This window comes from Staurois parvus, unplaced genomic scaffold, assembly GCF_062004578.1.
Source record: "Staurois parvus isolate SC_StPar_1 unplaced genomic scaffold, SC_StPar_1.0 ptg000074l, whole genome shotgun sequence".
In the NCBI taxonomy this organism is placed as follows: domain Eukaryota; kingdom Metazoa; phylum Chordata; class Amphibia; order Anura; family Ranidae; genus Staurois; species Staurois parvus.
In genome coordinates, this window is record NW_028317870.1 from 1,627,343 (window position 1) to 1,642,549 (window position 15,207).

Sequence of the window (15,207 nt, forward strand, 5' to 3'; positions counted from 1 at the left end):
GCAATAAATAACAGTGAAGCAATTCCTTTAAAGCCAATTTGTATACTAATTAAAAAATGATTAGCTCATAAAAATAATAATAAAGTGTCTCTGTGCTCCAAACTACTTCCAAATAAATATCTATTTTATAAACCATAAACAAATGTTGTGCTTATATTGTGCATAAACCAACTGTAAACCATAAAGTGTCTCTGTGCTTCAATTGTGCATAAACAAATCCTTATGTCCAAAACAATTAGAGCAAAGGTGTCAAACACAAGACCCATGGAATGAAACTGGCCCTCCAAGCCATTTCATGTGACCCTTGCACCTCTCCTGCAGGTACCCCCTTGTCTCCGCCCCCACTTTATATCAGTAGTCTGCAGCAGAGAGAAAAAACTCCTCTGCCAAATCCTGCACTTCTCAGTGCAGCTGCAGCACCCCCTCATCTCTGCCTCCCCCGGTTTCAGCATTCAGCAGATACTGGTAACTGACTCAGCCCCCAAAGGGGGTGCACAGTGATGTTAGGGAGGGTGTGGGATTCTTGACATCTGATTTCATGGGGGGGGGGGGTGCTCTGGAGATCTAGTCCTTCATCATCCCAAGTGCATATAACTTATACACCTCCATGGCCCAGTTAGGTGAATCTTCACCAATGTAGATGCACCTCAAGGTTAACAATAGCTCAACAATGTGGTCCTCCAGCAGGGATCTCAGCCCTCTCTCTACCTGGCTTCAGCAGTCCTCGCGTAAATTCCATTAAAGTGTTACTAAACCCACAACAATAAAATCAGTCTGTATATGCAGTAAAGCATGCTTGTTATACTCACCATGGAACTTAAGGGGTTAGTCTCCATTTTATCTCCCGATAGAACATAGTCTTGGTGACACTCTGCACATGCTCAGTTTGGTGTGTACTGCTAGAGAATTTTTTTATTTTACTTGAGAGGATGCATGTGATCAGCACAGGGCCAATCAGCACTGTCCAGACAGATGGTCAGGGGTTATGCAATCTCATAGGGAAGTCAGAGTAGAATGAAAACTCCTCCTTCAAGCTTTAATCAGTGCTTAGCTGGACACTGATAACAAAGTCACAAGACTGCTCTATTTGCTGATGAGAAAAGGTATTTAGCAGTTTATATTTACTAAAATAATTGCCTTTGCATGGTCCTGGGTTTAGTACCACTTTAATTTATTAGGTTTTATAAATTAAAACTACACTTACATTCGGACATTCAAATTCAGGCAAAAATGTACAGATACACTATATTGCCAAAAGTATTGGGCCAGCCCTCCAAATCATTGGAGTCAGGTATGCCAGTAACCGTCATGGCCACTGGTGTATAAAATAAAGCACCTAGGTATGCAGACTGCTTCTACAAACATTTGTGAAAGAATGGGACGCTCTCAGGAGCTCAGTGAATTCAAGCATGGTACCGTGATAGGTTGCCACCTGAGCAATAAGTCCATCAGTGAAATTTCCTTGCTACTAAATATTCCACGGTCAACTGTTAGTGGTATTATAACAAAGTGGAAGCAACTGAGAACAAGAGCCATGAAGTGGTAGGCCATGTAAAATGACAGAGCGGGCTCAGCGCATGGCTGAGCAGCTGCATTCAAGCCTTACATCACCAAGTGTAATGCAAAGCGTCAGATGCAGTGGTGTAAAGCACGCTGCCACTGGACTCCAGAGCAGTGGAGACGTGTTCTCTGAAGTGACAAATCATACTTCTCTGTCTGGCAATCCGATGGATGTGTCTGGGTTTGACAGTTGCCAGGAGAACGGTATTTGCCTGACTGCATTGTGCCTAGTGTAAAGTATGGTGGAGGGGGATTATGGTGTGGAGTTGTTTTTCAGGGGTTGGGCTTGGCACCTTAGTTCCAGTGAAGGGAACTTTTAAGGCATCAGCATACAAGACATTTTGGACAATTTCATGCTCCCAACTTTGTGGGAACAGTTTGGGGATGGCCCTTTCCTGTTCCAACATGGCTGCGTACTAGTGCACAAAGCAAGATCCATAAAGACATGGCTGAGAGAGTTTGGGGTGGAGGAACTTGACTGGCCTGAACACCCAATAGAACATCTTTGGGATGAATTAGAGTGCAGACTGCCAGCCAGGCCTTCTCGTCTGACATCAGTGCCTGACCTCACAAATGTACTTCTGGAAGAATGGTCAAACATTCACATAGACACATTCCTAAACCTTGTGAACAGCCATCCCAGAACAGTTGAAGCTGTTCTAGCTGCAAAGGGTGGGCCAACTTAATATTGAACCCTACGGACTAAGACTGGGATGCCATTAAATTGCATGTGCGTATAATGGCAGGCCCCCTAATACTTCGGGCAATATAGTGTATATCAGAAGTGATGTTTTCCCTCTATAAGAACCAGTATTAGAACAGTTCCCCCTTCCTACCATGTCGTCCCTCAGTTGAGATGAAGTAGACTACCTCCACAGGTGCATGAGGAGAGAAACATAGATCTAAAAAATATAAAAAGAAAGGGTGGGAAGTAGGCTTGATGTCCTAAAAGTTTTACAAAATACCATTACCTGGAAGACCAGGTACACACGTACCGAAAGGTACCAACAACAATCCTGCTGGATAGCCAGCATTCAATCAGTACTTGCAGCCAGTGTTCCAGTAGTCTGCTGATCGCGGGTGCAAAGCTTTACAGGCTGCAGTGTACAAAAATAAATACACATTTTTTTTTTTACCTGAAAAAAGGCATTTATTATTTTTTTGTAAAATGTGAACTTAGCCTAGTGCTATAGATCGTTAGAGCCAGCTGGCAGCAGCATTGGGTGTTACTCTGCTATAAATCATCCTCCTTCAGCAACTGCAAAGCAAAGCCAAGCAAAGCATTTGCTGCAACATTTCATAGAAACGCATTAAAGTGTATATAAACCCCAAGAACAAGAACTGATAGTATTGCAGCTTATCTGCTCTTAGATTTCTTTTCTTTTTTTTTTCACACTTTTTTTCATTTTATTTTAACCTGGTACTCCTGCCATTAAATCACTTCCTGTCCTGGGATGAGAAGTGTATTAAGGCAGCATTGTCACCCAAGAAAGGGAGTGTGTTTGGACTACATAACATGATCCTCTCTTCTCTACAAGAGGGGAGTGTTTTGTAGTACAAGGAGATAGGAGGATACAATGCTAATTCATAACAGTCCAGAGGCAAAGAGTAAACAGCTCACAAGGTTTCTGGCTGGATGAACACCTAATTTTCTTTGCACTTGTTGAACAGATATAATAAAATGCTTTTAATGGAATATAAGATGTTACTAAACCCACAACAGTAAAATCAGTCTGTATATGCAGTAAAACATGCTTGTTATACTCACTGTGGAACCTAAGGGGTTAATCCTCTGCATTGTGTAAAAAGGATGTTTGATTTTGTCTCCTCTGATCCTCCCCTTCTTCTACTGTCCCCAATATACCTGCTGATAGAACGGAGGCTCAGAGGCAAGCTGCACATGCTCAGTTTGGTGTGTATTGCTAGAGAGTTGTTTTTTTCCACGGCAGAGTGCATGTGATTAGCACAGGACCAATTAGCACTGCCGAGACAGAGGGTGAGGGGTCCTGCACCCTCATAGGGGAGAATAAGAACAAGCTTTAACCAGTGATCTGCTGGACATTGATAGAAGTCATGAGACTGCTATACACTGCTGATGAGAAAAGGTATTTTGCAGTTTATATTTACTAAAATAATTCCATGTTCTGTGTACTGTGGGAGACCAGATAAGAGTGAGAATGCAGGGCCCTGGCTTTAGTAACACTAGCAGACCAAATGGGAGAAAATAAGAGACATGTATTGTTAGGGTTTACATACATTTTAAGGGCCAGTTCATACTACAAAAATGCACTCCAGATGCATTCCGGATATGGGCCCTCCTATCCCTCTTGTATTGATCTGTATTGTTGCTGTATTGTCTCCCGTTATATTGTAAAGCGCTGAGCAAACTGTTGGCGCTATATAAATCCTGTATAATATAATATGTTTTTGCTTACAGTTCATACCACACGCAGTTCCAATGCAGTTTTGATACAGCTTGCCATGTTCCAGTTTGGTTCTGTGCAGAAAAAATGCAGCACGTTCTACTTTTGTTTCTGCACCAGAAACTTCCTGGAACTGACTGCACTAATGTGAACCAGGGCCATTGGAATACATGGAAAAAAAAAAGAAAACTGAACTTCATCTAGTGTGAACTAGCCCTAAGGCTTTTTCACACTGTTCCACTGCAAAAACACTGTAAAAACACATGCATTTTTGTCACGTTTTTACTCCGTTTTGCACCAGTGAAAAAAGGACATGACAAAAAAACACGCAAAAAATGCAACCACGGGTGCATTTTTTATGTGTTTCAATTCATTTCAATTGGGAGGTGTGTTTTTGATGCTTTTTTTTTTTAATCACACCAAATATGCAACTTGCAGGACATTGAAAAATGCAACAGACCCACAAATTACCAGTAAGAAGAGTTTCATAGGAATTAATGCTCATGCATTTTTCTTCCGCTTTTTTCAAACAAAAACAGAAGAAAAGCCGATCAGTGTGAAAGCAGCCCAAGAGTGATTGTTCCTAGCAGTATTGCTGCTGAGCTGACATGCTGATGAATCTCATTTGTTGAGGGCCCATTCACACTTTCCCACGCCATAAACTGGAGCAGTTTAGTGTGTGGGTAGCAGCTGTTTTGGTCTGTAGTTCTGTGTGGCAGGCAGCTGTGTGATGCGGATTTTATTGAATCACACAGCTCCCTTTTTTTATATTTTGACCTTTAAAGTGTACAAAGTGACACTTTATTCAGGTCACTGCATGGCAGCTCAGTGTACTGCACTTGTTGTGCGGTGATATGCAGAATCATCCAGAGAGGTGCAATTTCATGCAGACATGTTATATAATACAGCACAGCTCTGGAACGCAGAGAAACACTACTGGTGTTCTGGTGTGGACACGACACAGAGAAAACTACTGTTTTCTGTGTGTCACTGCAGTTACATGCGTTTATGCATGAGAAAATACACATAGTGTGAACAGGCCCTGAGGAATAAATCACTTTAACCACATGCCAACTGCGGGCAGGCGGCTTGTACAGACACATACTTGTATGTTGTTGCCTTCTTCCAGGTTCAGAGCAGGTGCCTCTCACTGACTGGCCACAGCAGGATTTTTTTCAGCAAGTTTCAGACAACGACTCATGGCTGAGACCTGCTGATTGGTTGTGCCCAATCACAGCCCACAGCCCTGTGCTGACAACAACACAGGGCTCTGTACAGAGGGAATGATCTGTTTTGTTTCCTCTCCCTGCAAAACAGGGAGAAGGAACAAGCAGAAATTTAGTAGAAAGCTACACACATTACACATTTTTAGGTACACAGTTAACCCTTTGATTGCCCCAAGATGTTAGCCCTTCCCAGCCAGTGTCATTTGGTACAGTGACAGAGTATAGCAGGGGTCTAAACAAAAGGCCAGTTTACTATCCTTCAAACTTTAGGGGGCCTGAAGTTGTTGGTGTGAATGGGAGGAACAGTACCTCATCACCGGTAGTGGGAGAAATCGCACGACATCATTGCTGTCAGTAGGAGGAATAATGCCCAATCATCGGTGCCAGTGGGAGGAATAGTGTCCCATCATTGGCAGGGATGTTGAATTCCTATTGTCCGACGCCCGGACATGTAGTTCCGGGCGCCGGGTAGGTAGTTTCTACCTTTACCCTTCTGCGGGTAAGCAGCAGGGCTCACCTGGCCGGTGAAGCAATCAGCAGCAGCACTGCCGCCGATTGCTTCCACACAGTGCCAGCCTCTCCACGCCCCCAGCGTGCGGTCTCCTGGGCTCCACTTGGCCATCTGCAGGCCATCGGAGGGAGAAGAGCGGACAAGTTTGCTCCCCTCCTCCTCTTGTGCTGACCCGGAAATTACATTATGATGTCACTTCCGGGTCCTCGTTGAGAGATTGCATTCCAATCTCCAGGAAAGAGCAATCCCCAGTGGAGCAGAGGGGAGACATCCAGGGTCTTTTAGACCTTGGATGTCTCAGAGAGAACCTGTCACCAAAAATCATCACATAGGGGACATTATCCCCTATGTGATGAAAAAAAGTAAAAAATGAAAGTTACACCCAAGCACATACCCCCCTCCCTCCCCCCAAAAAAATATTTAGGCCCCCACATATACACATGTACAAACGTAAAAGCACACGCTGGGGCGCCTACGCATGAAACCATCTACTGCAATACACGTTACATATCGCCGCGCACGCCAGAATGAGAGCAATAATTCTAGCACCAGGCTTCCTACATAACACTAAACTGGTGATCTATAAAGGAGCTTTAAAAGTGTCATCTATAGATAATATAGGGTACTGAAATTCATCACCATTTCACGAGCGCGCACAAATTTAAGGTTTGACAAGTTGGATATCCAGTTACTCGCTGCAACCTCATCTTTTATATTTTACAAAAAAAAAGGCAAGTTATTGTTTTTTTGTGCCCTAAAATTAACTTACTTGTATTTTTTACTGAAATTTTGTGGTAATATCATGCAACATAAAAAATTGGAACTACCACCATTTTGTTCTCTAGGGTCTCTGCTTTCTGAAAATATATAATGTTTGGGGGTTTTATGTAATCTTCAGGCCTAAAATTATTTTTAACCACTTCCTGTCCGGCTGTTGTATATAAATGGCCAGACGGTGGCAGTGCAGGGTCGGTTGGCCGTTTATAAACAGCCTCCCTGCCCTCTGCTTGTGCGCGCTCCCTGGGAGTGCGCAGCACCGCGATCCGGTGCCCGCTGTGTCCTCTGGACACAGTGGAATATCGATCATCGGACAGGACCTCTGTACGAGGTCCCGATCATGTGATCACTGATTGGGCAATCAGTGATCACATGCAGAGTAGTAAGCAAGATGTCACTTCCGACATCATTGCTTACTACGTGTGAAATATGTGAATGATCACAGAGGTCACATGGTACAAGGCTATTCACAACTGCCTTGTACCATGTGACAAGCTGTAAAAAATCACAGCTCACACAGTATTTCTCAATGGCCAGAGAGAAGGAGAAATGATTGCTTTTACAGCCTTTATGGGTGCAAAAGCAATCTGTGTAAAAAAAAAAAAAAAACCCATAAATAATAATATAAAAAAAAATAAAAATACATTTTTTTTTTAAATTATAACTTTTGGTTATAAACTAATTTGGGTTATTTATTTTTTTACTAATAAGATAACTGAACAAATTTTGGCCAAGATTTATGATGAAATATTATTTATTTGCAAAATTTTATAAGAAAAACACTTTTTTTTCAAAATTTTTGGCCATTTTCATTTATATAGCAAGAAAAATAAAAATCCCAGTGGTGAATAAATACCACCAAAATAAAGCTTTATCTGTCTCAAAAGAATGCTAAAATATTCATATGGTTACAGTGTTGCATGACCGCGCAATTGTCATTCAAATTGTGATAGCACTGAAAGCTGAAAATTGGCCTGGACAGGAAGGGGGTAAAAATATCAGGACTTGAAGTGGTTAAAAGTGTGCAAAAAAAATGCAAAAACGGCTCTGGCAGCGAAAGGGATAAAGTATAAGCCCTGACCCACCCTTTCCTGACGAGCAGCCAATCGGTGCTCATTACACTGCAAGGTCTCTCCCCTCCCTGCTAGCCCCCGAGTGCGGTGCTGGAGAGAGACAGGGAGGCGAGGAGGGGATAAACAGCGCAATGTTAAAAATATTACAGATTTTTTTTATCTGGACAAGTAGATTGTCATGAGGAACAAGTAGATTGGGGCACCGATTTAGTCCCTGGACAAGTAGTTTTTTAAAAATTTCCATACCCGATTGGTGTCAGTGGGAGGAATAGTGCCCCATCATTGGTAGTGGGAGAAATCGCACGCCATCATTGGTGTCAGTAGGAAGAATAGTGCCCCATCATTGGTAGTGGGAGAAATCGCACGCCATCATTGGTGTCAGTAGGAGGAATAGTGCCCCATCATTGGTAGTGGGAGAAATCGCACGCCATCATTGGTGTCAGTAGGAGGAATAGTGCCCCATCATTGGTGTCAGTAGTAGGAATAGTGCCCCATCATTGGTGTCAGTAGGAGGAATAGTGCCCCATTATTGGTGTCAGTAGGAGGAATAGTGCCCCATCATTGGTGTCAGTAGGAGGAATAGTGCCCCATCATTGGTGTCAGTAGGAGGAATAGTGCCCCATCATTGGTGTCAGTAGGAGGAATAGTGCCCCATCATTGGTGTCAGTAGGAGGAATAGTGCCTCATCATTGGTGTCAATAGGAAGAATAGTGCCCCATCATTGGTGTCAGTAGGAGGAATAGTGCCCCATAGGTGTCAGTGGGAGGAATAGTGCCCCATCATTGGTGTCAGTGGGAGGAATAGTGCCTCATCATTGGTGTCAGTAGGAGGAATAGTGCCCCATCATTGGTGTCAGTAGGAGGAATAGTGCCCCATCATTGGTGTCAGTAGGAGGAATAGTGCCCCATCATTGGTGTCAGTAGGAGGAATAGTGCCCCATCATTGGTGTCAGTAGGAGGAATAGTGCCCCATCATTGGTGTCAATAGGAGGAATAGTGCCCCATCATTGGTGTCAGTAGGAGGAATAGTGCCCCATAGGTGTCAGTTGGAGGAATAGTGCCCCATCATTGGTGTCAGTAGGAGGAATAGTGCCCCATCATTGGTGTCAATAGGAGGAATAGTGCCCCATCATTGGTGTCAATAGGAGGAATAGTGCCCCATCATTGGTGTCGATAGGAGGAATAGTGCCCCATCATTGGTGTCAGTAGGAGGAATAGTGCCCCATCATTGGTGTCAGTAGGAGGAATAGTGCCCCATAGGTGTCAGTAGGAGGAATAGTGCCCCATCATTGGTGTCAGTAGGAGGAATAGTGCCTCATCATTGGTGTCAGTAGGAGGAATAGTGCCCCACTGGTGTCAGTTAAAGGAATAGTGCCCCATCATTGGTGTCAGTAGGAGGAATAGTGCCCCATCATTGGTGTCAGTAGGAGGAATAGTGCCCCATCATTGGTGTCAATAGGAGGAATAGTGCCCCATCATTGGTGTCAGTAGGAGGAATAGTGCCCCATAGGTGTCAGTTGGAGGAATAGTGCCCCATCATTGGTGTCAGTAGGAGGAATAGTGCCCCATAGGTGTCAGTTGGAGGAATAGTGCCCCATCATTGGTGTCAGTAGGAGGAATAGTGCCCCATCATTGGTGTCAGTAGGAGGAATAGTGCCCCATCATTGGTGTCAATAGGAGGAATAGTGCCCCATCATTGGTGTCAGTAGGAGGAATAGTGCCCCATAGGTGTCAGTTGGAGGAATAGTGCCCCATCATTGGTGTCAGTAGGAGGAATAGTGCCCCATCATTGGTGTCAATAGGAGGAATAGTGCCCCATCATTGGTGTCAATAGGAGGAATAGTGCCCCATCATTGGTGTCGATAGGAGGAATAGTGCCCCATCATTGGTGTCAGTAGGAGGAATAGTGCCCCATCATTGGTGTCAGTAGGAGGAATAGTGCCCCATAGGTGTCAGTAGGAGGAATAGTGCCCCATCATTGGTGTCAGTAGGAGGAATAGTGCCTCATCATTGGTGTCAGTAGGAGGAATAGTGCCCCATTGGTGTCAGTTGGAGGAATAGTGCCCCATCATTGGTGTCAGTAGGAGGAATAGTGCCCCATCATTGGTGTCAGTAGGAGGAATAGTGCCCCAAAGGTGTCAGTTGGAGGAATAGTGCCCCATCATTGGTGTCAATAGGAGGAATAGTGCCCCATCATTGGTGTCAATAAGAGGAATAGTGCCTCATCATTGGTGTCAGTAGGAGGAATAGTGCCCCATCATTGGTGTCAGTAGGAGGAATAGTGCCCCATCATTGGTGTCAATAGGAGGAATAGTGCCCCATCATTGGTGTCAATAGGAGGAATAGTGCCCCATCATTGGTGTCGATAGGAGGAATAGTGCCCCATCATTGGTGTCAGTAGGAGGAATAGTGCCTCATCATTGGTGTCAGTAGGAGGAATAGTGCCCCATTGGTGTCAGTTGGAGGAATAGTGCCCCATCATTGGTGTCAGTAGGAGGAATAGTGCCCCATCATTGGTGTCAGTAGGAGGAATAGTGCCCCATAGGTGTCAGTTGGAGGAATAGTGCCCCATCATTGGTGTCAATAGGAGGAATAGTGCCCCATCATTGGTGTCAATAAGAGGAATAGTGCCTCATCATTGGTGTCAGTAGGAGGAATAGTGCCCCATCATTGGTGTCAGTAGGAGGAATAGTGCCCTATTATTGGTGTCAGTTGGAGGAATAGTGCCCCATCATTGGTGTCAGTAGGAGGAATAGTGCCCCACTGGTGTCAGTTGGAGGAATAGTGCCCCATCATTGGTGTCAGTAAGAGGAATAGTGCCCCATTGGTGTCAGTTGGAGGAATAGTGCCCCATCATTGGTGTCAGTAGGAGGAATAGTGTCCCATCATTGGTGTCAGTGGGAGGAATAGTGCCCCATCATTGGTGTCAGTGGGAGGAATAGTGCCCCATCATTGGTGTCAGTGGGAGGAATAGTGCCCCATCATTGGTGTCAGTGGGAGGAATAGTGCCACATCATTGGTGTCAGTAGGAGGAATAGTGCCCCATCATTAATGTCAGTAGGAGGAATAGTGCCCCATCATTGGTGTCAGTGGAATAGTGCCCCATCATTGGTGTCAGTGGGAGGAATAGTGCCCCATCATTGGTGTCAGTGGGAGGAATAGTGCCCCATCATTGGTGTCAGTAGGAGGAATAGTGCCCCATCATTGGTGTCAGTAGGAGGAATAGTGCCCCATCATTGGTGTCAGTGGGAGGAATAGTGCCCCATCATTGGTGTCAGTAGGAGGAATAGTGCCCCATCATTGGTGTCAGTGGGAGGAATAGTGTCCCATCATTGGTGTCAGTAGGAGGAATAGTGCTCCATCATTGGTGTCAGTGGGAGGAATAGTGCCCCATCATTGGTGTCAGTGGGAGGAATAGTGCCACATCATTGGTGTCAGTACGAGGAATAGTGCCCCATCATTGGTGTCAGTGGGAGGAATAGTGTTCCATCATTGGTGTCAGTAGGAGGAATAGTGCTCCATCATTGGTGTCAGTGGGAGGAATAGTGCCCCATTGGTGTCAGTTGGAGGAATAGTGCCCCATCATTGGTGTCAGTGGGAGGAATAGTGCCCCATTGGTCTCAGTTGGAAGAATAGTGCCCCATCATTGGTGTCAGTAGGAGGAATAGTGTCCCATCATTGGTGTCAGTAGGAGGAATAGTGCCCCATCATTGGTGTCAGTGGGAGGAATAGTGCCCCATCATTGGTGTTAGTGGGAGGAATAGTGCCCCATCATTGGTGTCAGTGGGAGGAATAGTGCCCCATCATTGGTGTCAGTGGGAGGAATAGTGCCCCATCATTGGTCTCAGTGGAATAGTGCCCCATCATTGGTGTCAGTGGGAGGAATAGTGCCCCATCATTAATGTCAGTAGGAGGAATAGTGCCCCATCATTGGTCTCAGTGGAATAGTGCCCCATCATCACTGTCAGTGGGAGGAATAGTGCCACATCATTGGTGTCAGTGGGAGGAATAGTGCCCCATCATTGGTGTCAGTGGGAGGAATAGTGCCCCATCATTGGTGTCAGTGGGAGGAATAGTGCCCCATCATTGGTGTCAGTGGGAGGAATAATGCCCCATCATTGGTGTCAGTGGGAGGAATAGTGCCCCATCATTGGTGTCAGTGGGAGGAATAGTGCCCCATCATTGGTGTCAGTGGGAGGAATAGTGCCCCATCATTGGTGTCAGTGGGAGGAATCATTTCTCGTATCAGTGGGAGGAACAGTGCCCCAAAGGCCAGATAAAGGCAAGCAAAGGGCCACAGTTTGGAGACCATAGGTGTATAGTATTATCAATGATCACTGTATTACCCCTGGTTAACATATCCGCGTTTCTGCGTGCCACGTTTTGCACGGACTCCAGTGCCCCGGGGCAAGAAGTCCCTGCACTTATTCTGAAAACGCAGCCCGCACGAGAACCTCGGTTCCCAGTACGGATGCGATTTCCAGTGCGGGCGGCATTCCTCTGTGCAGGTGGTGTGGCTGCACAGATTTTTGTGTGGATCCGCAGCGGCATCACCCGCACAGATGTGAATCTAGCCTTAGTGTCACTGGTGATGTCAGTTAGTGTATCCCCCAGCCAATGACAGTTAGTGTCAGATTGCCTGCCACACTATCACAGTCCCACTGATCACTGCCATTACTAAGATAAAAAAAAATGTAGTATATGTACCATAGTTGGTGATGTTTTACCTTTCACACAGACCAATTAAAATTCACTTATTGGGATTCTTTTTTTTTTTTACCAAAGACATGTAGCAGACATGCATACGTTTGGCCCTAAATGAGGAAATTAAGATGTTTTAAATTTTTTTATTGGATGTTTTTATAGCAGAAAGTAAAAAAAGTTTTTTTTTTAAAGTTTTCAGTCTTTTTTTGTTTATATCACCCAGTGGTGATCAAATACCACCAAAGGAAAGCTCTATTTGTGTGAAACAAATGATATAAATGTCATTTATGTACAGCGTTGCATGACGGCACAACTACCAGTTAAATTTGCGCAGTGGTAAATATTTTAAAAAACATGACCTGGTCATGAAGTGGGATGGAACCCAGGCGGTTAGAAATGTCTGTTAGCTCCTATAGAAAATCATTGTGCTTTCCTGAGCTGCACATCCCATTGTGACAACATGGAGGGGATCCATATGAGGACGTCGCCCATTTGTCACCAGCTTTATATTGGAGAGTGCAGACACAAGAGAACTCCCATTCAGAGTAAGGTCCCCACATAGGCAGCAACAGGAACAAGAGACATTGATTCAAATGTGACCGAGTAACAAGGCGGACACAGCAGAAAGCCTGGTTACACCCATCACTGTATGCTATGCCAGAAACTACTGCTGGAAGTCCAAAGACCTGCGCCCCATTTCCCACAACACAACCCTTCTCCTCCTCACAGGAATGCGGCCACTGCTGGAACTGGACGAATGCTTCACACGTGTTCTATGCTGACAAAACGGCGGCACAGCTGCTAGCCTTTACCCCCCCCCCCCTTGAAGCTCACCTGTTCCCTTATGAGCCGGAGCTGGTGTGACAGCGACAAGTTCCACACAGTCCTAAGAACCGCCCGAGCAACAAATCCACTGCACACCGCCCAACACCTCCTCCTCAGCCTCAGCCATCCCACCTACAGCAAGGCTGTGTTTACATGGCAGAGCCGAGGTGTGTGCTCGACCTAGCTCAGCCCTCACCACAGCTATGGCCGTCACATTACAAAACCCGCCCGTGTTATTTCCACCTCAGCAACAACGTCTCTCCTGCCCGGGCATGCAGGGTGAAATGGTTACAATAATATTGGGGAAATATCTAGTAACAGCCGCAATAGAGTTTCTTGGGATTCTTAGAGAGGGAATAGGAGAGGTTACAAGGGGGTTTCTCATCTTCTCAGAGCTGAAATTCTCCTCAACCCTGCCAGTTCTGCGACAGTCGCTGTGAATGTCCTACACTATATTGCCAAAAGTATTGGGCCAGCCCTCCAAATCATTGGATTCAGGTGTTCCAGTCACCTCCATGGCTACTGGTGTATCAGGCACTTATGCAGGCCATAGATGGGTCGAAAATCAGCCGATTTTTCGGCCGAAAATAAAATCGGCCGATTTTCGGATCGTTAGTGGGTTAATAGGTCGGCCGTTTTTCGGTATTTTGGCAGATTTTTTTATCGGTAAAGTTTGAAAAAAATCGGACGATTTTGCCGATCGGCTGATTTTCGCGGCAATGATGGGCAAATCGGCCGATCTTTTTACCGATAAAAAATCTGCGCATGAGCAGTGACCTGCAAGAGGAAGACAAAAAGAAGAAGAGGAAGATGAAGAAGATGAGGATGAAGAAGAATTCCAGTCTGGCAAAAAATGTCCCTGCAGAGAGCTCCGCTATTTTTTGACAGTTCTTTGACATTTATAGCGGCTGCAACAATGTATCTATTTGTTTCCAAATAAAAACATCTGTATCCGAAATGGATACAAATAGATACAATGTTGCAGCCGCTATAAATGTCAAAGAAATAGCGGAGCTCTCTGCAGAGATACTTTTTGCCAGCTGTAGGCGGGATGAAAATCGGCCGATTTTTTTACCGTTCCTGGTAACGTCGGCCGATTGAACGACCCATTTTTCGTTTTTTTAAAGAAAAATCGGCCGGTTTTCTCCCCATCTATGGCCTGCATTATGCAGGCCATAGACGGGGAGAAAAACGGCCAAAAATTCGTCTGAAAGAATAATCGGACGATTTTCGGATCGTTAGTGGGTGAATTTGTCGGCAGTTTTTCATGATTCTGACATATTTTTTTAATCGGTGAAGTTGGAAAAAATTGGCCGAATTTTCCGATCGGCCGATTTTCACGGCAATGATGGGCAAATTGGCCGATCTTTTTACCGATTAAAAAAATGCGCATGAGCTGTGACTTGCAAGAAGAGGAAGAAACAGAAGAAGATGAAGACAAAAGAAAAAGAACATTGTACTTTTAAATGTCAAATAGAATAGTGGAGTGTCCCTGCAGAGAGCTCCTTTCGCTATTATATTTGACATTTAAAAGTATAGCAAAGTTGCAACATTGTATCCATTTGTATCCGAATAGAAACCTCTGTATCCAAAATGGATACAAATAGATACAATGTTGCAACTTTGCTATACTTTTAAATATCAAATATAATAGCGGAGCTCTCTGCAGAGACACTTCACTATTATATTTGCTGGCCATAGACGGGACGAAAATCAGCTAACTTTGTTTTACCAATGGTGGTAACGTCGGTTGATTGAACAACCGATTTTTTGTTTTTCTAAAAAAAAACGGCTGGTTTTCTCCCCATCTATGGCCTGCATTAGGCATGCAGACTGCTTCTACAAACATGGTGAAAGAATGGGTCACTCTCAGGAGCTCATTCAAGTATAGTACCGTGATAGGTTGCCACCTGTGCAATAAGTCCATCCGTGAAATTTCCTTTCTACTAAATATTCCACGGTCAACTGTTGGTAGTATTATAAAAAAGTGGAAGCAACTGGGAACAACAGCAACTCAGCCATGAAGTGGTAGGCCACGTAAAATGACAGCAGGGTCAGCGCATGATGAAGCACACAGTGCGCAAAAGTCGCCAACTGTCTGCAGAGTCA

The 15,207-nt window shown here is 44.8% G+C and overlaps 1 protein-coding gene across 18 annotated transcripts in view; it reads right to left on the reverse strand.

Moving 5' to 3' along the window:
- The window catches only part of PLEKHA6 (pleckstrin homology domain containing A6), a 605,411-nt gene that overhangs the window by 447,276 nt on the left and 142,928 nt on the right, over positions 1-15,207 (reverse strand). The window contains exon 1 of one of the 18 annotated variants that reach the window (XR_016311597.1): positions 13,108-13,187. The exons of 16 other annotated variants lie outside the window; for them this stretch is intronic. The gene's annotated coding sequence lies outside the window, so the exon portion shown is untranslated. Of the gene's footprint in view, positions 1-13,107; positions 13,188-15,207 lie in introns of those variants that run through there. One more of the 18 variants, XR_016311599.1, reaches the window with a different exon arrangement.